We start from the raw sequence: 26,540 nt of genomic DNA, 5'->3' as shown, positions 1-26,540 counted from the left end.
GTGTATGGTGGGGCCAAGGAAGCCGTTAAACAGCCCGCGATGAACAGGGAAGTCCCCCACAGCAATTAACCAGACGAAAAGCTCCATTGTACTGAAGTGGAGAAAGTTGTTCCAGAATCATGTGAAATATGATGGGGGAAGACATTCTGTCATTCGTGAGTAATACCTTCCGGCCAGCCGTAATCACAGCTTTATTGCGAGTCAGTTTTTCATTCATAAAAGGAATGTTCATTCCTGCTTATTTCTTTTAAAGGGGTTGGTATGTGGGTTAATTAGTGTTTGCAAAGTCCTTTGAAGATGGAAAGTCCTACGTAAGTGCTAGTTATTATTAATTAGCATTCCGGAAGACCTATGCTGTGACCATGCTTGCTCACTAGCCCAGCCAAACCTCAAAGACCTGAGCAATACTGAATGATTTTTGATAAGTTGGAACATTTATAATGAGAAAGATAGGCATCAGGGACCTAAGCCAACTTTAGATGGCTGCGATATGACTGTATATAAATTGGCTTATTAAAATCAAGGAAACTATAGGTTTTGCTTTGGGGTCTGTTTGCTAAATTGGAGTAAATTACTTCCAACTTTGCAACACCATATATAGCAAGGGAGGGTGGTAGCCAGAATCTATAATACAACTTCAATTACTATGAAGAAACAAAAATAATTCATAGGAAAAATTACATTAAATTATTTATATTTATAAACTGATTTTCTCTGACCCGTGAGTCACTGTGTAATTTACACCGTCTGATAAAATGAAAGCAATAAAATGGTTTGCAAAAACTTCAAGAAACGAGGACACTGGGTATAATACAATATGCTTTTTTCTATAAGTATAAAGTATAATTTATGTCATGAATACAGTTTAACACTTTCCTGTATAAATGTCTTTAAATTTCAAAATAGCTCTTAATCTCACCTAATGTGACATTTTTCTGTTAGAGCAAAGAGTCTAACCTATAGATTTACATAACAATGTTATCTTTAACCCAGCATCAATCTGGATAAAAGTATTTGTTGGTGACATACTGGGGTAAATCTGGGGTGGCTAGCCATGAAAAGGCATAAACTCAAGCTATGGGATTTAGTTTTGTCAAATTCTTTTTTTTTTATTTTATTTTTTTTTATTTATTCGACAGAGATAGAGACAGCCAGTGAGAGAGGGAACACAAGCAGGGGGAGTGAGAGAGGAAGAAGCAGGCTCATAGCAGAAGAGCCTGATGTGGGGCTCGATCCCATAACGCCGGGATCACGCCCTGAGCCGAAGGCAGACGTTTAACCGCTGTGCCACCCAGGCGCCCCTAGTTTTGTCAAATTCTGATGGAAGACCATGTGTGAACTTCAGTGTAAAGGGGACATTGCATATCAATGGGGGGAAACATGGCTTTTTAAAAAAGATTTATTAATTTATTTTAGAGAGAGAGAGTAGGGGGAAGGGACAGAGGGACCAAGGGAGAGAAAGAGTTTCCAGCAGATTGTCTGCTGAGTGTGAAGCCAGATGCAGGGCTCGATCCCAGTACCCTGAGATCATGACCTGAGCTGAAATCTAGAGTCAGAGGCTCAACTGACTAAGCCACCCAGGTGCCCTGAAACATGGATTATTTAACAAATAGTTTGGAGACAACTACATAGTCCTCTAGAGAACAATAGTCGATTTGGAACCCTCACTGCTTAAACCAAATATATTTAATACAAACCAGACATTTAAGAGTAAAAACCAGGGGTGTCTGAGTGGCTCAGTCAGTTAAGTGTTGGCTCTTGGTTTTGGCTCAGGTCATGATCTCAGGGTCCTGGGATTGGCCAGAGTAGGGCTCTGCACTCAGATTCTTTCCCTCTGCCCCTCCCGGGTCACGCTCACTCTCTCTCTCTCTCAAATAAATAAATATTTAAAAAAATAAAATGAAACAAAACCATACAAATAATATAAATACAGGAGAAGGGTATCTTAAGTAGTGAGAACAAATCAAAATAGAAGCCAGAGAAGAAAAGATTACTAAATGTAATTTACAAAATTTATAAAAATACCATGCAGTAAATGTCATCAATAAGTCAAAGGAGGTGACCGAGTAGGGAAAATGTTTGTAATGAAATAGTAGAAAAATGACTTTTTTCTTTATGATATGAAGAGCTTCTATAAAAAGGCTATCATCTACATAAGAAATAACAGCTATGACTTTTTATAAAAATGTTCAAAAACACAAAAATATAGGTGAAAGAAAATGGCTACTAAACTAATAAAAAGATAGATTGTTCATCCTTAACACATACTAAAAATCTATTTTTCTTTTTGCTATAAAATTTATAAACCAAAACTTTGATATTTTGTTTTGATAAGAATGTAAGAAAACAGATATTCTTATGGTTTTTTAATGCAAATATTTATTTATCTCATGTATATGTTAATCTTCTATGGGGGCAAGTGGCAGTACCTGCCAAAATTTAAGATGCATTTATGTTCTGCCCAAGTTATTAAGTTTCCAAGGGTTTACCTTACAGATGTTGTGACACATATACAAAAGACACATTTACAAGGATAGTTCTGTAAAATTACTATGATGAAGGAGAAGAAATAAATGTTAACAGAAGTTCGATTACATAAGTGATGGTATGTCAGCCCATGAGAATATGAAATTCTGATATACAAAAAATGCCTTTTCGGGGCACCCAAGTGGCTCAGTCTGTTAAGTGTCCAACTCTGGATCTCAGCTCAGGTCTTGATCTCAGGGTTGTGAGTTCAAGTCCCACGCTGAGTTCTGCACTCAGCATGGAGCCTACTAGAAAAGAAATGCCTTTTCTTTTCTAGGAGTTTCCCCTTTTTTAAATTCTGACTATATCTCAGGAAACTGCAGGGCATTGAGGAAATTCTTTTAACATTCGTATTTTTTTAAGGGACATAGAGACTTGTGTGCTCATACAGGTTTCCCCCAATATCCAAAAGTGGCGTGTTCCTAGGAAAACTTCTCTAAGCTCCACGTGAAGTGAAGAAACCATTACCATTAATTTATACAAAAACATTTTTGAGCATTCTTAGGCTTTTCTGAGACCTTAGGACACATCTTGCTAATACAAGCACAAAATAAATCAAGATGAAGCCCAGACGCTCACAGATAGATGTCAGAGCCCTGGTGGTGGGATGGGGAGATGTTGAATGTGTTTGCTGGGGAGGGACTGGGCAGGCATACAAGTTTACTCATACGTGGAATTTAAGGAACAAACAAGCAAAGGAAAAAGAGAGACAAACCAAGAAAGAGACTTTCAGCTGTAGAGACCAAGCGGATGGTTATCAGAGGGGAGGAGGGTGGGGGAGATGGGGATTAAGGAGTGCCCTTGCGATGAGCACCAGGTGATGTATGAAAGTGATGCTTCATGATGTCCTATACCTGAAACTAATATTACGCTGTATGTTAACTAACTGAAATGTAAATAAAAACTTTTAAAAAAAGGAACACCTTGGGGCGCCTGGGTGGCACAGAGGTTAAGTGTTTGCCTTCGGCTCAGGGCGTGATCCCGGCGTTATGGGATCGAGCCCCACATCAGGCTCCTCCGCTATGAGCCTGCTTCTTCCTCTCCCACTTCCCCTGCTTGTGTTCCCTCTCTCACTGGCTGTCTCTATCTCTGTCAAGTAAATAAATAAAAAATCTTTAAAAAAAAAAAAAAAGGAACACCTTGTCTAACCATGACAAAGACCCACCACCCTCTTTCCTTGTTATTATTGCCATGACAGTGACCACACTTGCATATCGGTCCATTTATTGTAAATACAAATTAAAAGATAAGATCTGGTTCATCCAAAATGGATACTCTAGATTAAGGATGAGATGGAAAATTAAAGCGCACAGTTGTCGCCAGGTGGCCTGGCCCCCACTCAGCAGTACTGCCTTTCTCTGCCCCACAAAACCGGGGGAAGATACCAGTTCCTTCCTGTGCAGCATATCTCAGAACGCCTGTTCCCAGCACATCCCGGGCTGAAATGTAAATTTATCAATTGAAGGAGCTTCCCCTTTTGTATCAGAAATCCCAACGCAAAATCAGCTTAAACTTTTCTCAGGAGAGAAACTTGGTCATGTATTTCTTACAACATTGTCTCCTAAGAATAAGTTCATTAGAAGATAATCAGCAAAATACTTTTTCAGACAATCTGTTAACAGCCTGGCATCACTCTTGCCTCCGTAGTAGCAGCTGCCAGACTCATGATTCACTGAACAGGACAATAAATTTCAACCTTATTTGATTCTGTTAATTAGTGTAAATGAGATCACTGTAGGAGCAGTTGCTAATTATCAGTTGCCGTCAAATACCTGATGGGACAGGTGGAGATGATATGCATAATTTTAATCACATTCTTTTATTGGAACATAGGGAGAACGATCCAGTTCTTGGTTGGCGTCCGTCTTTAAAGTGAAATCCCATATATATGGCTGGATGGATGTGCAGGGACGCTCATCATAATATTATTTGCAACAGAAAAAAATTGGAAATGACCTGAGTGGTTATGTAAGTAGAGTGCTTCCTATAAGGATATGGTAGGCAGCTGTTAAATTATCGAGGGGAGAAGTTTCATGGTATGCAATGGATGAAATATATAAGCAATATGCAATTCTTTTTTTTAATAAAGATTTTATTTATTTATTTGACAGAGAGAGAGACAGCCAGCGAGAAAGGGAACACAAGCAGGGGGAGTGGGAGAGGAAGAAGCAGGCTTCCCAGTGGAGCAGGGAGCCCGATGCGGGGCTCGATCCCAGGACCCTGGGATCACGCCCTGAGCCAAAGGCAGACGCCCAATGACTGAGCCACCCAGGTGCCCCTGCAGTATGCAATTCTTAAAAAGTATATTTTAAATGCATAGAAAAAATATAAACTTATAGATCTTTATCAAAATAGGGCCATCAAATATATGTTAAGTGCTGTCATTAGGACTCCTTTTTTTTTCTTTGTGTTTTTATGGGTTTTCCAGTACTTTCGTACTGAGGGAAAAATTTCAGTGAAATGAAATCAGGATGAACTTAGAAACGAAACACTGAAAACTGTGTTCAATGAAAATTGAACATCAAAATCAGAGGTCTTATTTTTTTTTCCTACTGGCATTCATAAAGTAGGTTCATTTTTTTCCTATGGGCTAATTTAACTTCTCAGACACCCATTCCTTTCTAATGATTCCTGCATTCAGTTCACAAGTTTTTACTTAGTGGGAAGACAGGAGTTATGTGTGATTCGGATCCTAGCTTGGGAGGCCCAATCCAGCTCTGACTGACGTGGTGGTGTCGCTGACACCACATGGGGACAGCAGGCTCTCGAGCTTGCACGCTGGTCCGGCCTGCCCTGCCGCCTAGCAGCCGGGGCCAGGCCACCAGAGGCAGCACTGTGAGAATGAGCCTTGCGGACACATGTTTTCCTGCTTTCTTTAGACAAAGAACTGATTTTGTAGCCCAAGAGAGTAAAGATACGAAGTAGAAGTTCTCCAGGTGCTCTTTGTGTCGGTGACAGGAGCCATAAATTAGGAAGTTATCAAACACAGGTTGGATGCCCGGGGGGCTCAGTTGGTTAGGTGACTGACTCTTGATTTCAGCCCAGGTCATGATCTCAGGGTCCTGAGATCGAGCCCCACAACAGGCTTCATGCTGAGGGTGGAGCCTGCCTGATATTCCTGCGCTCTCTCCCTCTGCCCCTCCCCCGGCTTGCACACGCACTCTAATCAAATGAATGAATGAATGAGTGAATAAATAAATAAAATCTTTTTAAAAATGCACTATAAGTGAATCACATTATTATTGTTTATAGCCTTGCTCCGTTCACAGTGATCTCAGAGCACCCCTGACCCCCTCTCGCCTTTAATGTCCATCCTATTTGTGTGGTCCATTCCCACCCTTACCTGCCCTGCACTCTCCTCCAGCCCCCCCCTCTCTGAAATCCTACTGTGTTTTTAGCCCAAACCAGACAAGTTGGTACTTGATCCCCAATAAAACAAGAAATAGACATAGTGCTGAAAAGTTGGCAAATAAATAAATATTTCATAGGATTGCTGATGAATAATTTATGGAACTATACTTTTTAGTAGAGATTTAGAAAAATAAAAACTAACCCCCTGGTGGAGCAATGATGTTTAATTTCAAAGGAATATATATATACACATATATATATACACACATATTAATATATAATATATATTTTTATTAATGTATTAATATATAACATGTATTAATATATTATATATATTAAAAAGGAATCAGCAGAAGGAGGCACTGAAGTTAACTCTAGAACATATTCAAAAACAACAGAACGTAGAGGGTTTGTATGTGATTGGAGCGGGGCCTGGGGACTGTGAATGGCAGGAAACACCTGCTACCAGTTTTAAGGTGTGTCAGCGCGGTGTTTGCGTGCTGCGCTCTGAGTCCGGTACTGCCAGCAGAGTGACTCTGGGCTGCTCATTCTGCCGGCTCTGAGCTGAACGCCACTTCCAAGTAGAATCGTGATGATAATGGGCTTCCCTCAAGGGATTGTGGTGAGAGTAGATTAATACCTGTAAAGGACTTAAAACAGCTGCTTAGCACCAGGGACAGATTCATTTTTGTGAGGACCTAAAGCTTGTATAATTTTTAAAAGATTTTATTTATTTATTTGTCAGAGAGATAGAGAAAGAGAGAGCACAAGCGGGGGGGGGGGCAGAGGGAGAGGGAGAAGCAGGCTCCCCACCGAGCAAGGAACCCAATGCAGGACTCGATCCCAGGACCCCGGGATCATGACCTGAGCCGAAGGCAGAGGCTTTGCCGACTGAACCACCCAGGAGTCCTAAGCTTATCTAGTTTTCGAGCTCTTCTATAAGAAAATTTTTTTAAAGTTTATTTATTTATTCAAGCAATCTTTACACCCAACATGGGGCTCAAACTCACGACTCAGAGATCAAGAGTCACACGCCCTTCCAAATGAGCCAGCCAGGTGCCCCTTTAAAAAAATCAATACAAAATTAGATACGACAACAAATGATATCATTGGGAAAGGCAGAATAACGTGCTTCAAAAGTCCCCTCCTCCATAAAAGCAACAAGAAAACTGGCAGAACTTGTCAAAGTCAACTTGTTTTTTTTTTTTTTTTAAAGAACTCTGGTAATTAATTTGCACTCAGGCTTGCAAAAATCGAGGGGACGTTTATTTAAGAAAAACGGTTTGATTTTGTTAAGACTGGTGAGCTCTGTGGTGTCTTAACTTGCCCTGTTTCCATTGCCCTCTCCCTAATTCCACGGCAGCCCTAAGACCCAGCACCCACAGTGACAGAGGACTCCAGCAGCCACCAGGGGGGCCAGGGCAGACTCTTTGTCAGAGACTTGTCATGATGCGGCCTATCTGGCAGCTCCCCAGGAAACCCAACCGTAAGGCTAATTCTAATTCTACTAGACTCAGAGAGGGCCCAGGTAAAGAGCTTTTCCCCAGGGACACGGACAGGAAACAACGAGGGGAACTGTTGGACGTTCCACCTGCCTGAGCTGGGATGACGTTGGGACAAACGGCTAGCTAACCCCAAACCTAAAAGGAAGGGCAAACCCTAAATGCAAGGAGAGTGGACGTCCACAGAGGCCTTTGAAACACTCCCACATAGTCTAGAATCCATACCCAGGGGGACCTGTCCTCAGAAACCACCTGGAAAGGCCCCGAGCTCTCACCGGGGGCTGATCTCAAGGCTCTGAACCGGCAGGAAGCGAAGCTTCGGGCAGCGTGGTCAAGGCCTGGCTGAGTGGAAGGCACATTCCAACACACACACAGCCCTCACTCCTGAGACACCTTGTGCAACATAAGCCCTCTCAGCTCCGGCTTCATCGTCCGGGCTCTTGGTGTCTCTGAGATCGTCTCCTTCCCGACGTGCACCAACAGAAACTGGCTCGTGCAGATGTGGCAGAAAAAGGCAACACGGAGGAAACAAGAGAACTACCCGTATTAGGTGTCACCCCATGTTCAAGGGATGCTACATTGTATACAGGTGAGGTAAGAAAGCAGGTATGATAGGAAATTATTTATTAAATAGAAGTGGCCGTGATTTACGGGGGAGAGCGTAGTAGACATTGTATCCTTGAAGACTGTAGTAAGTGACTGGTGTTAGGACTCAGAATTTCTTTGGCTGAGAAAGTGAAGAGACATATTGAAGGGGATGGAACCTGAAATTAGAGGCTAGGCTGGAGGAGGGATATTGCGAAGCCTCCTTAGAACCCTGTGATTCTAACATATTAATCCATTCTGTCACTGGATGTGTAATATACTTGTAGTATTAAAAATATTCAGGGGCGCCTGGGTGGCTCAGTCGCTGGGCGTCTGCCTTCGGCTCAGGGCATGATCCCGGCATTGTGGGATCGAGCCCCACATCAGGTTCCTCTACTAGGAGCCTGCTTCTTCCTCTTGCACTCCCCCTGCTTGTGTTCCCTCTCTCGCTGGCTGTCTCTCTCTCTCTCTCTGTCAAATGAATAAATAAAATCTTAAAAAAAAAAAAAGAATATTCAATACACTGTGTCAGAAGCACACCAATCCAGACCAAAAAAGTACATGTAGGTGTATATGTGTGTAATTATACGGATATGTATTTACCTATTTACACCCTAACTCTCTGCCTTGTCTTTATTTCTAGTAAGTGCTTCCAGACCTTCTGCATAATTTATTGCTTATTTAAAGATTTACTACTTTAATTATAGACATCCTCTCTCTTTGAAAATTCTTTAAATGTTTAGGGAAATCTTACAGCTCATTCGAACCCATATAATTTATTTATACAACAAAATTTAAAAGCTTAATCAAAACATTCCTCAGTCCAAATTATTATTGGCTATTTTTTTTTGATAGTTCCATAAAACATTCTCAAGCAGCTATAATTTTCAAAGAGTTAGAGCAGGAAAAAAAAATCCACCATCTATTACCTCTAGACAGCTCTAAAGATGAGAGATTATGAATCTTGGGCTGGCATTCAGACCTAGAAGAGGGAGGGAAAGGTTTACGTTATCATAAAAATGTCATGGAACTTTCTAGACATTTCTTTAAAAGTGCTGGTACATGTTGATTTTTCCAGGGAGTTAAAAATTTTTTGTGTGTATGTGTAACACAAGCCTCCAAAAGAAGAGGGCTCGGTCAGGAGAAACATACATCCTCAGGTACGTTAGAGGCAGGAGAGGAGAGATGCCGCTGAGAATAAAATACAAAGCGAGAAAGAACAGGCAGGCGGAGGGAAGGGAGAAAATATCGGGGTCTGTAGATTTGGGACAAGCGCTCATGAAAAGCAGAGACCTGCAGCTCCAACCCAGATTTTCACACAGTACGTCTGCCCAGAGTAAATGTCTTAAATGTAAAATGGAAACATACTTAAGACAGTTCTTAAATATACATGGTTTTATTCCCCCAAATGAACAGGACCTGTATAGGCTGAATTGTGTCCCCCCCCCCCCAATTCCTATTTTGAAGTCCTAACCCTCAGTACCTCAGAATGTGACTGTATTTGAGACACAACCTTTGAAAAGGTGACTTAGATAAAACGAGGCTGTTTGGGCACAGCCCTAATCCAACCTGACTGATGTCCTCCTAGGAAGGGGAACTTGGGACACAGAGGACCCCAGGGATGCGTGTGCGGTGGAAAGACCACGTGGGGACACAGCATCCTCGAGCCGAGGAGCGAAGCCCCGGGAGAAACCAAACCTGTCCACACCTTGATATTGGACTCCTAGCCTCTGGGACTGTGAGAGAACACATTTCTGTTGTTTAAGCACCAAGTTTGTGGGATTTTGTGACGGCAGCCTGGAAAACCAGTAAGTGCCTTCGTACCATGCAAAGATCACGGTCTCAATCTCAGTTTCGCCATATACTAACGTTCTCGAAGGCATTTTTTTCATAAACATTTTTATTTTAGGATAGTTTTAAACCCCTTTCTCTGGAATGTTTCGACGATGATTAAATCTAAATGGAAAATTGTTCACATCCCTCTCCTCGTCCTTGTTCAGCAGCAGTGGTTGCTCGCTTTGGGTCAGTCTTTTCCTCTAACATTCGTCACTGGTACAGGCACAATTTCTTCAAAACCACAAATATTCCAGAATAGGAAAGTATACTTTCAAACTGGGGCATGTGTCATATATGTATTTAAGCTATAGCTTAATTATAGGAATAAAATCTATAAACCCTTTTATCAGTTCTTTGAACATAAGTATTTTACAGGATAGGCTAGCGAAGCAGTAGTGTTACAAATGGGTAATTAAACCTGTTCTGATTTTACGGTGCTGGAAAAAGATGCAGCAAATCTGGAAGGCATCTAGAGAAGAGTAACAGGAACTGTTTATTAATACAATAAGGTGACTTCCTCTGGCAAAACTGGCAGCCCTGCTGCTTACCCCCAGGAAAGGACCTGGTCCGGTCCTTGGGGTCACTCACTTGCTATCGGTCCCCTCTTGCCACCTACTGGTCAGGAGTGAATTTCCTCTGCTGTTCTGTTTTTTGGTTTTACTTTTTTTAAATGGGCCTCACACTGGGCATGGAGCCCAGGGGCAGGGTTAGAACCCAATGCTGAGATCAAGACCTCGGCCAAGATCAAGAGTTAGATGTTTGACTGACAGAGCCACCCAGGTGCCCCTGGCCTCGCTGCTTCAATATTCATTCGTTTAAACGTCTTTCAGTAATGCAGGAAATAGAAATTACGGCCTGTTCTAGGGTAGGCACTGGTAACACAGCAGTCAGACACCGTGCTTGCCTCAGAGTTCAGAGTTCGATTCAGTAAAATGTCAGGGCCAGGCCACGACATCGAAGGAGGGTGGAGTGATTCTGGATGAAAAGAGTCCACGGGAGACACATCAAGTCCAGTGTTGGAGATCAGGGAAGGATTTTCAGAAAGAAGTACAAAGAAATGGTTCAAATTTGGGGTTCTGAGGGGTGCCTGGGTGGCTCAGTCGTTAAGCATCTGCCTTCGGCTCAGGCCGTGATCCCAATGTTCCCGGATCGAGCCCCGCATCGGGCTCCTCTGCTGGGAGCCTGCTTCTTCCTCTCCCACTCCCCCTGCTTGTGTTCCCTCTCTCGCTGGCTGTCTCTCTCTCTGTCAAATAAATAAATAAAATTTTTAAAAAAGGGGGGGTTCTGGAATCAGAACGCCTGGGAGGGAAGTCCCAGTTGTTACTTTGGGGAGAATGCTTCGCTTCTCTCCGTCTCAGCTTTCTCACCAGGGAATAGGGATACTGGCCTTGAAGAGCTGCGGGGGGAGAAGAAAGAAGGACTAGTAAAGGGCTGAGAAATGTGCCCCATCAGTAGTAAGTGACCAAAAATATTAAATGTCAGCCTTGTTGCACAGTACTCTTCCAGGGCTCAGGGCATACAATGGCAGCAGTTTAAAAGCGAGAAGACTGTGCGGGCAGGTGCGGTTTGCCCTAGATAAACAGGGCAACGGGGTTGGGGTTTTAGCTCAACTGACCAGCATGTCTCCCTTACCACCGTCAGGCCAGCTGATTCCCCTTCTAGATCAGGGGTTTTTTGTTGTTGTTGCTCTTTTGGTTTTTTGTTGTTGTTGTTGTTGTTCCAAGAATAAGTTTTTGTTTTGTTTTGTCTTTCGCCATCTTTTTCTCACCGTTGCGCACAGACTAAATATTCTTGTTTCCTTTCTTCCAAACTTACTCTGATTTCACATCATGCTGTCTGGATTCTGGGTCACTTATCGGCTGGATGCTGGCCCGAGTCACTGACATTGAAAAATACGTATCTACACATTGCCCGTTATAGACCTCCGAGTTCAGAAACCGCTTTATCATTATGCCAGTGTCTAACTTGTACGTGCTCTAAATTCATTCCAATCTCTTTAGTAGTTCGGATTCTCTCATCACATAGCAGTTCACCCCCTACTCTGTGTAGCTGGGACTTGGTAGCCTGGCTAACATAGCCATTTGTTTATTGCACGGACCCCACCTTGTGGTTTATCGGGTTATTATACATTCCTGGGTAGACTACCGGACATAAGGAGCAACCTTTCTTCATTGTATTGATTTTTTTCCCCAAATAACAGAAGGAGTAGGAATGACTATTCCTGATTGCTGCATTTTTTGTGGGTCTTCCCTCTCCCCCTTTGGAAACAAGAGTATGGCAACTTTGAGTGTTTCTGCTTACTGGATCTCAGACCTGGGGGTGAGGTCAGAATTGCCAGGTGGAGCGTTATTAGAAGTTAGTTAAATTAGTTTTCTCTGTGGAAGTCATGTGTCCGTCTTAAAACCGCCCAGAAGAATGGCTGCGACTTCGTACCTAGGTAGCACCCCCCCATCGTAGCGGGGGGCTTCTGCATTTCTTTTTTGTGAGCGTTTGATGCGCTCAAGGAGAGGGGACGGGACCCATGAGAAATAAGAGCAAGGGGCCGGAGTTAAATCTCTCGGACCGTTTCCTGGCGGGCAATGAGCTCACCCCTGAGGGAGGCAGGAGAGAGTTGGATGAACCCGGGTCCAGGTTGGTCTTCAGCTCTGGGGAGATGCTTCCAGCAAGCACACTGGGAGGTCACCCAGCCCCAGGCCACTCACCACTCTTTATGAGAATAATTAGGGCCGCCTCAATAGCTTGTCGGAAGAGCTCTCCCCGCCCCAGTGAGAGCAGCGTGCTCTCTCTGCTACGTTCCAGCTTCTGTGGGAACATGTTGCAGGCTCACTTCCCTCACACGACTGTCCCAGCAGTCCACCCAGTGACTGGCCCAGAGCTCAACACATAGTCGGTGATTGACTAACAGGAGGAACGGCCTCACCAGATGATAAGGACAAGGAAACGTGGAGCAAGGTCACAGACTAGTCGGGGAGTCAAGCTGAAAGGCAGGGGCAGCAGCAGCACCAGTAGCACCAGGTGGTACCAGGAAACCTGTCCATGCGGAGCAGAGACTGGCAGCCACGGAGGGTCCCAAAATCAGGAATCCACTGGCCATCTCAGCTTGTTTGCTCTGGACACGGAAGGTCTCTGGGCACAAGGGGTAGTATTTGCCTTGTCAGTTTTTGATGTTGCCTCATGATTGGTACAGTCCAGGGAAGTCCAAGTTGCAATTCACCTTATATTTCCACCATGTCATGTGATAAAATATTGTTTCCGGTAACACCTGTATCCAGTGCATCTTGTGTTTTATCTCCTTCTCCAAGCCAAACGGAAGTTACTCTATACTTAGTAACTATAAGGAGTATATTTGCTACTTGTTACATTTCTGTGTATTGATGACCAATATAATCAGTTCTCATCTGTATGTGAAAAAGGACTCAGGAAGGAAAGATAACTGAATGTTGTATGGCTTCTATAAATTGTATAAATTGAGGTACGAATCTATTGATCAAGCAATATCACCATTTGTAGAAAATACACAAAGGAAGTGGCTCTACCATGAGTCACAGAAAAAATTTAAAGAAAGAGACTTATTTTCATAAGAGTTGATTAAAGGTAAACAATATATATCCTTCAACAAATATCTATTTATTTGTGTATTTATTTATAAATTGTGGTATAATCGACATAAAGTTGATACTAGTCTCAGTACAACATGATGATTGGCTGTCTGTATATATTGCAAAATGACCACCACAGCAAGTCTTGTTAACATGTCACCACACAGAGTTACAGAATTGTTGTTCTTGTGATGAGAACTTTTAAGTTTACTCTTTTAACAACTTTCAAAGAGACAATACATTTTTATTAATTATAGTCACCATGGTGTACATCACACCTCCATGACTTACTTATTTTATAACTGGAAGTTTGTACCTTTGGACGCCCCACGTGGCCCCCCGCGCTCAGCTCTGACACACGGCAATCACCGTTTTGTTCTCTGTATCTGTGAGCTTGATTTTTTGTTTGTTTTAGATTGCACATGTAAATGCGGTCATACAGAATTGTCTTTCTCTAACTTATTTCATTTAACTTCATGTCCTCAAGGTCCAGCCATGTTGTCCCCAGTGGCAAGATTAAATTCTGTTTATGGCTGAGTAATATTCCACTGTATACATACACTGAGTAATATTCCACTGTATACATACACTGAGTAATAGTCCACTGTATACATACACTGAGTAATATTCCACTGTATATGTATACTGCATCTTATTCCTCATTCCGTCATTGATGGAATGGATATTTATCACATATCAACTGTATACCAGGCATGGTGCAGCTGCTGGGAATTAAACAGTGATCAAGACAATGAAAAAGTTCGCTTTCCTTGTTTTTACAGACTTGCAGAATACAGAAAAATAAGCCAGAAGTTGCAGTAAAGAATGGAAATGTTGGGCGCCTGGGTGGCTCGGTTGGGCGACTGCCTTCGGCTCAGGTCATGATCTCAGAGTCCTGGAATCAAGTCCCATATCAGGCTACCTGCTCAGCGGGGAGCCTGCTTCTCCCTCTTCCCCTGCTGCTCCCCCTGCCTGTGCTGTCCTGCTCTCTCTCTGTCAAATGAATAAATAAAATCTTTAAAAAAAAAAAAGAATGGAAAGGTTTGCTTGGGGAAACAGGGGTTCCTACAGGCAGTAGTGTCTAAGTCGGGGAACAGTGATTTCTGGGCGTGGGATGTGTGGGTGGAGGAAGAGTCCCAGGCGGAGAGCAGCATGAACAGATACTGGCGAGGATTTTACTCTCACCCTCAGGGCAAGGGAGGTGTTTAATCAGGGAGAGGCACACACAGTCTAGCGCACTATAAAACTCTGACTGACGGTGGAGAATATACTGCAAAGGAGTAAGGACGGGGAATAGGATGGCCTCTTGGAATGCTGTTTGTTGTTCCTCTTTCACAATCACTGTGGGCGTGCCCCAAAAGTGGGAAGCCTTTGGTGTAGGGCACCACCTGACTTTTTTTTTTTTTAAGATTTTATTTATTTATGTGACAGAGAGACAGCCAGCGAGAGAGGGAACACAGCAGGGGAGTGGGAGAGGAAGAAGCAGGCTCCCAGCGGAGGAGCCCGATGTGGGACTCGATCCGGAAACGCCAGGATCACGCCCTGAGCCTAAGGCAGACGCTTAATGACTGCGCTACCCAGGCGCCCCACCACCTGACTTTTAATCAATGCCTCTTTCCCCGTATGTTAGCACTCAGTTTTCTTTCCATTTTATTCTAGCCTTTGAACATTTTTCCTTTTTTTCTACCTCTTCATTCGCCTTTAATGAAGACAATCCCGTCTACTGTTGCTAAGGCTTACAGTGTGCAAAGTCCTGCGTGTTCATATGTGGTGTTTGCAACAATCCTTTGGAGCAGGTGATTTGCATGCTCAAGAAAGTCTGAGAAGCGCTGTTCTAAATCTTCCAAAACCCTTATCAGAGATCCATAAGCCTGTGACCCTGCGACATCGCAATTGCCTGATGTTAGTTAAATAAAATGCAAATTTGCAAGCTCCATAAACACCACACTGAATGAGAACCTCTAGACATAGGACCTTGGCTCTACAGTTTCAGAAATTCCCCATACAGGGGCGCTTGGGAGGCTCAGTTGGTTGGGCATTGGGCTCTTGGTTTCAGCTCAGCTCGTGATCTCAGGGTTGTGCGATTGAGCCCCGTGTCAGGCTTCGTGCTCAGCGGGAATCTGCTTGAGATTCTCTCCCTCTGCCCTCCTCCCGTTCACTTGCTCTCTCTAACATAAGTAAATAAATTTTTTAAAAAAGAAATTCACCATATAATTCTGGTGCACAGACATATTTTAACCCCTAATATAAGGCAAGGGAAACCTCCAATATCTGCATGAGTTTCTATATTATTTGCATATCAACAAAATTGTTCTTTTCGAAGAATATTTGGAGAAAAACATTGCATAAATTAGGTCCCATTTGATTTACGAATGTATTTAAACTATCATTCAGTTATGATGTTCAGGACATTTTGCAAGCATTTAAGAGTATTCTAAAATTTCTCCAGGAGAACATGTTGCATAAGTTCTGTTGTGCAGTAAATATCTGTCTTCAGACTCTAGACGTTGTCTTCAGAACTTGGAGCCATTCCTAGAAAAATCAGGGGAAGCTCTGACGCCCACTCACATTCACAGAGGGCCCGACCTTTTAAGGCATTTAATCACAGAGTTTCATAACATGCAGATACTAAATTCAAATTCTGGAAACTCAGTGTTTTAAAATTTTCCGTTTCTATTAAATCATCACATTTGAGGATTTTCACATCAACGAGTGAAAGTAAGTGAAAAATGCACAAAATGAAATGAAATGTGTTCCTGTTTTGTTATTAGCTTCAATGCTGAATATTTCACCGGGAGGCCATTATCCTGTCGCCTTTTGTGTCATATAGGCCAGGATGCTTCGATCACCCGCCCTGGGATGTTTGTACGTGGGGCTGGACGATAGCGCCGCCTGGGGGCCACAGAGCTTGCAACGCTCGAATCTCGGAGAATCACATGCTCATTAGAATCGGGGCCACAACTGTAATGAAAGAGGCATTTTCTTTGGTACCTGCAGTGTCTGTGCTAATATTCTAAGCTTTAATATCCTATTGTGGGTAGACTAGTCATTCATGTAGGAAATTCAAGCAATTCTGCCACAGGAAGTTATTGAGATGGGGATGTGTTGGGTTCTATTAGCACATTCAGTCTCGTAGGCCCACAGTTGCAGGGGGGCTATGTTTCAAATGCTTCGGACACAGTTCTGAGAAGCTTCTATTTCAACCGAGATGATTTGGTACACACCTGAAAGTCAGCTGCTTGTCCCGTGTAACTTCGGAAGGTTTTCTGCCGTTCCCATCATCACCCCTTCTGTTTAGTCATAGATCTAATTCCGTTTTGGGCTCTGTGTTCTGATTTCAGATAAAAGTGAGACCACCACTAGGTAGGAAGAGCAGCGAGCTTCAGGAGCTGTGGGAACGTACTGGAAATGAGACCTCTCGGGTTAATTCTTCCTCAGTGGCCAGCGTGCACAGTGGGGCAGTTCATGTTGTCCATCCATGGGTGGGTGTTGGAGCCGGGAGGGCCTACACTGCCCAGCCTCCTGGCCTGAAGTGTGGCCGTGTGGGAGCCACAGAAGGAAGGGACCCAGATCCTGAATGAACACGGGCAGGAAAGCTGTCTGGTGCCTGGGATCACCCATCCTACACTGTTTTTCTGATTGAGAAATGAGCTGCTATTGTGCTGAGCCATTATCCCTTGGGGACTATTGTCACTGTCTCTCTGTTCAGATGGAGAGAATGGCCTGGGGAGGAATGGAAGATGGGAGAGCAAAGATGGACTCCTGCAGTCCACACACCCCCCGGGGCTGGTCCTCGCTTTCGGGAAGTGCTATAGTGTTCAGTTTTGATGTTATACCATTTTTTTAGTCCCAAATGTAAATAGTAAATAAATTTTCTTATTTACCCGTTTGCTCAATAATAAAATATTTCCTGAGTACCGACTGTATGCCAAACAAGTATATGCTGAGGGATGGGCAGAACGCCAACAAAGGACCAGCTCCAGCCCACATTGACGACCAAGGTTTAGGCCAAAGGGGTCGAGGAAGGGAAGAGAGATGGAGTAGAACACGATCACAACGGAGTAGCACGAAGGCTCTGATGGAAATACGTCCATGGACCGTGAGAGCCTCTGGTCCCACGTGAAGGTCATTGGGAATGATTCACCAGTGCCCAGCTTTCAGTGCTGAGGTGAATAAATCAGCTAACTTTAGACTGAAGACGTTTGTACTAAGCAATAAAAATCAAAAATAATTGCAACAGGTGGATAAAATTAGAATACTCAATATACTTGGAAATATTTATAAACTGGAAAGTAGAGAATGGATGGAGCAGGAGCAGACAGGGTTCACTGCATGTGGACTAGTGATTAGGCTTCAGCAGGATGCCGAGGAGGACCCCCCCCCCCCCATGTTGTGGGGATGTCTCCTCTACTGGCCAGTAGACGACCCACAGACGGGTAACAGCAATGCGCAGAAACGAAATTCTTGGGTCGCCTGGGTGGTGCAGTCGTTAAGCGTCTGCCTTCGGCTCAGGGCGTGATCCCAGCATTCTGGGATCGAGCCCCACATCAGGCTCCTCCGCTAGGAGCCTGCTTCTTCCTCTCCCACTCCCCCTGCTTGTGTTCCCTCTCTCGCTGGCTGTCTCTCTCTGTCAAATAAATAAATAAAATCTTAAAAAAAAAAAAAAAGAAACGAAATTCTTTATCTGCGGTGTTATAGGTTTCATTAGCGCACTTCTTCTATGATCCTCATGCCTTTACTGTCTAAACATCGTTTGTCATGTTCCGTACTAGATTCTGAGACTCAGACAAGGCGTCGTGCATGGGGGGAAGTCAGCTACCTGATCTGCACCATTTCTAAAAGTTTGCTGACACTCCAGTTACTGTTTAAGGAATTATTATCTAGTGAAAATTCTGTCTAAATACCTATTCAATGACACAATCGGTTTGGTTTTTTTTTTTTTCTTAAAAGATTAAACTTTCCCAATTCAAATTCGTTGGTGCTACCATCACATAAAACTGGGTATCTCCCCACCAAATTATATGCATCCCATATTAATCCAATGAAGGTACTGGTAAAACAGTCAAGATTTTGTAAAGATATTTACTAACTCAAATTTTTTAAAGTTTTTATTTATTTATTTTAGAGAGAGAAAGAGAGCAAGGAGGAGCAGAGGCAGGACAAGGCAGGCTCCCCATTGAGTGCAGAGCTTAACGTGGGGCTCAGTCTCACGACCCTGAGATCATGACCTGAGCTGAAATCAAGAGTCTTAACCGCCTGAGCCATCCAGGCGCCCCTTAACTCAATTTTTTCTATCCCTCTTTGCTTATCTATATGTACGTGAGAATGTAAACCACTAATTAATGCTTAAAAAAAGGAGGATGGGGAGGCAAAAAAAAAAGGGATATAAAGTAGTTACATATGTGCAAATGAAAGCTTTATTTTATGTTATTAATTCTGAATTTAGAAGAGGTTTTATTAAAAAGCCAATGCAAAGGCTGACACTTTATGAGTGAATCTGACCTATGTATGATGAATCAGGTAATAAAGACCTAAAATTTCCAACTAAGAGAAATTTCCAAATAAGGATACTTTCATTTTAGCTGCCAGATAAGGGCCACCTCTCTGCAAAGTGATTTTTCAACCCAGCTCCAATACGTAGAAATCTGCAGGCTAAAAAGAGCAAGGAGAAAGTACACGGTTGTGGAAATCTTGAGTGTGGAGCCTAAGACCATGCAAGGGAGGTAGACAATTCAGGGGACCTGGTGGCTCAGTCGGTGAGGCATCTGCCTTCGGCTCAGGTTATGATCCCAGGGTTCTGGGATCGAGTCCTGCATTGGGCTCCCTGCTCAGCAGGGATTCTGCTCCTCCCTTTCCCTCTGTGCTCTCTCTCCTCTCTCTCTTACTCCCTCTCAAGTAAATAAATTAAAAAAAAAAAAAACTTAAAAAAAAAAAAAGGGAGGCGGACATCCCATGGGCGGTTAAGACAGAGGAAAGAACGTTCGGCCCTGCAGAGGGCAAGTAACTTAGGAAAGAAATATTTCTCTGGAGTCCCTGTGCAGTATTCAGGAGATTTTCGCACATTGTCTCATTTCAGTCTGTGGCCCTGCAGGGTAGACGGCACCACCTGCTCCGACTCAAACCCACGTTCTCTGACCCTAAGGGCATGCTGTTCCTGCTGTGTCCATGCATTGCAAGGAGGTGACTCCCAGAAGTCATAGAATTAATGGTACATGCCACAATATCCGCGTTTTGTAGGGCTATGAGGCTGAAGGACAATTTAGAGATTTTTTAATTCAATAGTGTCACCTTACATTTATTCATCCATTAGAAAACCATGTCAGCAATACCTTAAAATTTTATCCTAACCGTCCCCCTGACACACCTCCGTAGAGATCGCTATTTCAAGCCACCATCATTTCCTCGACTTACTGAAATAGCATCTAATTGATTTCCCTCTTCCGCTCTTGGCCCCTTAATGTCTATTCTTCACACACCATCCATGATGACATTTGTCAAAAGTAAAACCGGTCGCTCTCCTCCTCTGAACAACATTGTACGAAGATTTTGCATCACACGCAGAGCAAAATAGAAAATAAAATACAAATTTTTACCATGACCATTAAGGTCCTGTATTAAAAAGCATCAGGACATCTCTCTGATTCCACTTCTTACATCCCTTAATGCTCGCTGCTTCAGCCTTTCTGCGGCTACACAGACATGCCAAGAACACTCCAAACCTAGGTCCTTCGCAAATGTGAGAGATACAGGGGGAAAAAGATAAGGCAGAGATGAGTCAAAGAATTTTGTTCACAGCAACTGAGTTAATGGTGATGCCTTTTATTCAGATGGTGACAAGGTAGTTTCTTTTAAGATTTTTATTAGGGAAAAATGTAAACATAACCTAAAATTGGAACTACAATAATATAAAAACCCACATAGTCATCTGTGATAAGACAAACAACCTTTCCAAGTTGGTGCCCAAGCATTTCACAGCATGGTGGCCCTGCTCACGTCCCGGGTCTGGACACTTAGGGATCTGAGCGTAGGATTACTGCCCCCAGTCCCCACCTTGTTTTTCCTGGGACACCTTTCGAAAAACCACTCAGAGTTGAGCCTCTGAAAGTTAGTGACTTCTGGCCAAAACTACCTTGTAAGTGACAGGTGCAGCTATGCTGCTCTCCGTCTCCTGCTCACTCATGACCTGGGACAGAAGACCGCCGTTCCCCTGGCTCTCAGCGCACCCCAGGCCCCCCACCCCCATTTGGGGCATCTGCAAGTAACACATCTTGTGACTTTAGTTCCTTTGTGCGGTTGTACTGAAACTGTGCCTTCAGTCAAGATGACCCAGTGTTTTCACTTTCCCAAAGTGGGAGCTCGGATGCCGAGGGAGCTACCTGCCCACCCCGTTTGGCCTGTGCCCCTTCCTGCAGCAGGTTATGATCTGCACCTTCTTAATTTAATTCTCCAACTCTGGGTTCTTGGCACATCTTCACCCCGCTGAAGCAATCAGCAGCTCACTGAGATCCTTTCTCCATCCATACTTTAATTAGATTCTTTGCCCGCTACCTCCCACCACCATGAGCCTACACAAGCAAATCCCAGACCTCACATCGTGTATTCTTATCACTTATTTCAATCAATTCATTATTAAATTTATTATGCATCTCTCAAGGAATCTTTTTTAAACAACCTCAATTCTGTTATCATCCCTAAGAAATGAACAGTACTTTCCTAATAGTATCAAATATTTATTAACGTTCAAATTCAGAGAAGTCATGATGAGTCATGAGAATCAAAAGCTTTTCTTGAGCTATATTAAGTTTTAGATGCTTATTGGGGACCTTTTTAAGATGTCAAGTAAGGAGGTGATCATATGAATGTGGAGTCTGGGGGGACCGGGGTTGCAGCTGTGAATTTTGGAATCAGCAACATATATACATAAAACAGTATTTAAAATGATAATTTTGGAGGAGATTCCCAAGAGAGTGTTCAGGAACTGGGCCTGGAAGCATGCTGACCCTTAGGGCATGGGAAAAGAAAAGAAAAAGTAAATTTTCAGATAAAAAAGTGAAGCCCAGGGAAGGTAAGTGCTTTGGCCAAGACCCACACAGCCCTTTTCATCCAGGCTAGAACTCGGAGCTGGGGCTTTGGATTCTTTTTTGGGTCGTTTTATGATAGAAGTTAAGGGACATACATTTCACTTTTCAAGTATCTGTTGATTTTGAAGTCAGATATCCTAGATATTGACCTGTTTCCATATTGTTATTAATTTCATTATTGCATACATTGTCACAAACAAGGAAACTCACTGTGTCATAGAGAAAGCATTTCTTGTTTAGAGGCTTTGCTCACAAAGGGATCGATTTCTGAGTGGGAAATATGGCAACATTGTGCCCCTATCATTGCCTGAGACTGTGAGCCTCCAGATAAGGGGTGAATTCTCAATGATGGTTCAGTGAAAGGAGAGCACAAAGCCTGTTGAACCTCTTGAGAGATCATAGTAACGTCTCCATGGTACCCCAAACTTAGGACTGATCTAGAAAATCATCAAGTGCTCTGCTTCTGGTCTTCTCTCTTGGAAAAGCGACACTATTAATGTTTATGTAACCAATTCAAAGCAAGATTTTGTTCACAAGTAGAAACTCATTTTTTATCATTAAAACTTTAAGGGTAAGAGGTTCTCAGAGCCATACAATGTCTGCTCTCTTCTCCTCCCCATTCAACAGACAGTCGCGTCTTGTGGTGCAGTCCTAGTCGTGTCCCCAAGATCAATGGTGAAGGTAGGACTAAATGGATTTGGCCGTATTAGGTGCCTGGTCCCCAGGGCTGATTTTAGCTCTGGCAAAGTGGATATTGTCGCCATCAACGGCCCTTTCACTGACCTCAACTACATGGTCTACGTTTTCCAGTATGATTCCACCTGCAGCAAATTTCATGGCACAGTCAAGGCTGAGAATGGGAAACTTGTCATCAGTGGAAAGCCCATCTCCATCTTCCAGGAGCAAGATCCCGCCAACATCAAATGGGGTGATGCTGGTGCCGAGTATGTTGTGGGGTCCACTGCTGTCTTCACCACCATGGAGAAACCTGGGGCTCACTTGAAGGGTGAGGCCAAGAGGGTCATCGTCTCTGTCCCTCCTGCAGATGCCCCCATGTTTGTGATGGGCATGAACCATGAGAAGTATGACAAATCCCTCATGATTGTCAGCAATGCCTCCTGCTTTACCAACTGCTTGGCCCCTCTGGCCAAGGTCATCCATGACAACTTTGGCATCATGGAAGGACTCATGACCACAGTCCATGCCATCCTGCTACCCAGAAGACCGTGGATGGCTACTCTGGGGAAGCTGTGGTGTGATGGCCAAGGGGCTACCCAGAACATCATCCCCACTTCTACTGGCACCAAGACTGTAGGCAGGTCACCCCTAAGCTGAATGGGAAGCTCACTGGCATGGCCTTCCATGTCTCTACCCCAAATGTGTCAGTCGTGGATCTGACCTGTCACCTGAGGAAAGCTGCCAAATATGATGACGTCAAGAAGGTGGTGAAGCAGGCATTGAAAGACCCCCTCAAGGGCATTCTGGGCTACACTGAGAACCAGGTTATCTCCTACGACTTCAACAGTGACACCCACCCTTCCACCTTCAATGTTGGGGCTGACATTGCTCTCAATGACCACTTTGTCAAGCTCATCTCCTGGTATGACAATGAATTTGGCAACAGCAACTTGGTGGTGGACCTTATGGCCCACATGGCCTCCAAGGAGTAAGAGCCCCCTGGACCACCAGGCCCAGTGAGAACAAGAGCCCCAACTCATCCCCCAATACACTGAGAATCTCCCAATCTCTGTAGTTTCCATCCCAGAGCCCCTGAAGAAGGGGGAGGGGTTTGGGCAGCCCTACGTTGTCACGTATCAATGAAATATACTGTACCCAGTGAAAAAAGAAAAAAAAAAGAACAATACAATGTCAGGTATGCTAGCATGGAGACACTTGGTATCTCACAGTTTCTTTATTAACTTAAATTTTCAAGTTGTGTCATCTCTTGGATTACATCTTTTAAAGCAAGAAACTTATGGTTTGGATTTATGGTTCTGTTTGGATTTGTAGCCATAACGGCAAAAGAAAGACTGGCCACTATGACCTTTATGTGGGCCCTTTTGTCCGGGGAATGGGGAGCTAATGAATATAGAGAAGAAGACCACAAGGAAATGACAACCTTTCTTATCATCAAAAGCTTATTCCAATAAAGTCATTGGAAGCATTAATTACTCAGGAATTATGAACCTGGAAATTGGCCATGATATTGTAGTTGGTAAGAATGTTGATTATTAGCATGAACAAGTTAGAAAAAGAAATGAAGTTATTTGGTGTTTTAACAGATATTTTTCTAAAAATGTGCACCAAAAAGTGGAAGTAAGCCCAAGGATACAGTGTCTGACAGAACAAATCAATCAAATTTATTGGAAGAAATCACCCCATTTGGCATTTGTATAACGCCTTTCTTCTGACGATTTGAAATCAGTTGGCTAGGGATATTAGATCTCTCCCTCAGCAAAGTCAGAATATTAATTTATAAGAAGGGGAAAGAGCCTGATCCCATCTGCACGGGTTTCAGCCATGCAGTGGGGAGGACATGGTGTGGGGATGTTGACACCACACATACCTAGATAACTGGCCGGCCTTCGAGCAGGATATTGTACCTTGTGGGCCCCAGTTTCCTCGTCTGCATTATTGCTCTTTCAAGTACAGTTGCTGTCAAATTTAAAATGGACAATGTATGCAAATGCGTATATACCTCACACAAGTATCTGACCTATTGGAGGTGATCCAGTTATTAGAATTATAAGTGTGGCCACATTTTGCACTCATTAATCAGCTATGCCTCCCGAATTCTCAGAATAACTGCCCACCCGGAAGAGCAGCTCCTGCCCATCTGGCCATTCCTCGAGGCTCAGGTCATGCTTCTTCACAATGAGCCAAGTCACCAGAGAACGAACACGGGTCTGTGCTTCTGTGAGTGGCCAAAGACAAGGAAAGCAAAATGCGTTTGTATGATAGGATTGGGGAGTCAGGCTCTCACTTCATAGTCTAGAAATAGACTGCAAGGGGCCATAAATATGTGGATCATTGGGAATTCGCAGCAGACCACTAACAGGGCATTAGGAGTACCACAGAGCCAGTCTAGTATAAGGCAGTGAGGGATAAGAAGCACACACTATTACATGATGATTCAGACAAAATTGGAATGTGAGAGGGACAAGCCTGCTTCTGACCGACATGTGTCTTCCCTATTGCAAACCACCACCAGTGAGCGTGGGCACAGGTGCCCCTCCCATGTGACAGGTAGAAGTTCTGGGGCTTCCTGATGGGACAAGAGAAGGTCCTTCCCTGTGGGTGCCTGCATGATACACCAGCGTCTGGATTGCTGGAGAGCAAAGAAACAGGAAATACACACAACCATTTTAAGGCATGTCACGCTTCCGGCTTCCTGATTCCAGGACATTGTGGATTCTCCTCAATCCCTAATCCCTGGGATTAACCAGTGTTCTCCAGAATATATATATTTCTTTATTATAAAGAATCTACATATGACTACAGAGGTTAAGAAGTTCTAAGTTCTGAAGTGAGCAAACCGGAGACCCAGGAGAGCCAACAATGTCAGTTCCAGTCCAAGCCTGAGACCAAAGGCAGCTGAAGACCAATGTCCCAAGCTGGAAGACAGCCAGACAGAGTGAAATTTCCTTCCCCCCCAACATTTTTGTTCCATTAAGACCTTCAGTGGGTTGGATGAAGCCAACTCACAGGAGGGAGGGCAACCTTCTTTGCTCAGTCTATACACCTTCACACGCACACCCAATCATGTGTGATCATGTGTGACCAAAAGTCTGGGCATCCAGTCAAGCTGACACATCACATGAACCATCACAATGCTCCACTCCTGGCTGGGACACGTCAGACAAAATTTGTTACTTGGAGTTTAGTATCGGAAAGTTGCTTGCATTTGATATGGTCATGGATTCTTCACCCTTGGAGGATCCAAGAAAGAGATTCAGGGGGTTGACGATTGTGTGTGTGTGTGTGTGTGTGTGTGCACGTGCTTGTGTGTGTGTGTGTGTGTGCTTGTGTGTGTGTGTGCTTGTGTGTGTGTGTGTGTGTGTGTGTGCTGGATATGAGAATTTCAGGGGGAAGCCTTCATAACCTCATATGACTTCAGTTGCGTTCACAGCCTTCATATAACTCTCAGTTGGGTTCTTGACACCCAGCGTGTTAATCACCATGTGGTCTGAGGCCACAGGATAGAGATCAGAGCCCCGAGTGGGGCAAAGGTGTCTAGATGCACAGACCTCTTCAGCAGGAAAGCTAGGAAGACAGCTGTCACATTTTCTAACCTGGCGTTCATGGCCCTAACCTTCTGTGCTCCTTCTAGACCGAGAATTCGATATTTAATGATTTAGTGGTTATTAAAGCATATGTGCTGATTCACTAATATAATTCACTCCTTGAAATGTATCCCAACACTCCACTACTTGGGATTTGTGACCTTTGGGGGACAGATACTTCATTGTCTTTGAGGACTCGTGTGATGAGAGATGTCATTGTTCTCAGAGTCTGTTTGGGCTTAAGTAATTTTAAATCATGAGGAGTTATATTCTCTAAGCTTTGCTCAGGAAATTCTGCCATATTATCTCCTAGGCTTCCATATGGATTTGTCTCTCACTTCGGCTCCAAGCTTGGCCATGGCCTATAACAAAAATACGGCTCCCATCACAGAACCATAGACCCTGTGAAACAAAAATCTGATAAATAGTGGGACATAAGGGAAAGATTCTAAACATATGTTTTATATTTTCCTTAGTGTCCTAAGGAGATTATTGATTTTTTATCTCAGTGTCTCCTGTTTGTTTAACCATTTTCCTCATTTTATGCTAAAGTATTTCTAAGTAACAAGAGGAAAACGGTTTTATGATATCAATAATTCAAATTCTTTTTAATTTAAAAAATACAATCTTTTAAATGTCACATTTGTCTCACATTCTACTTTTCATTACAATATTCCCTGAAGCGTGGATCTTATCACTAAGAGAGCCTTTCTAGTCATTATCATAAATGTGAGGACGCTCATAAGCTCGTCTGTGTGGTCTTTCTGCCGACTGCAC

At 43.5% G+C, this 26,540-nt stretch overlaps 1 non-coding gene and 1 pseudogene across 1 annotated transcript in view; both read left to right on the top strand.

Annotated features, from left to right (window-relative positions):
• The window catches only part of LOC103657546, a 31,232-nt gene extending 16,954 nt beyond the window's left edge, over positions 1 to 14,278 (top strand). Inside the window, exons 2-3 of the transcript XR_566881.2 lie at positions 9,553 to 9,772; positions 14,182 to 14,278. This is a non-coding gene — a transcript (uncharacterized LOC103657546). The remainder of the gene's footprint in view (positions 1 to 9,552; positions 9,773 to 14,181) is intronic.
• A 7,797-nt stretch (positions 14,279 to 22,075) lies between these two features.
• Positions 22,076 to 23,179, top strand: LOC103657545 (annotated as a pseudogene).
• Positions 23,180 to 26,540: the final 3,361 nt, after the last annotated feature.

Source organism: Ursus maritimus, unplaced genomic scaffold (genome assembly GCF_017311325.1).
Source record: "Ursus maritimus isolate PB19 unplaced genomic scaffold, ASM1731132v1 scaffold_10, whole genome shotgun sequence".
In the NCBI taxonomy this organism is placed as follows: domain Eukaryota; kingdom Metazoa; phylum Chordata; class Mammalia; order Carnivora; family Ursidae; genus Ursus; species Ursus maritimus.
Note: the sequence above shows the minus strand (reverse complement) of the source record. Positions and strands in the feature narration are given on the sequence as shown.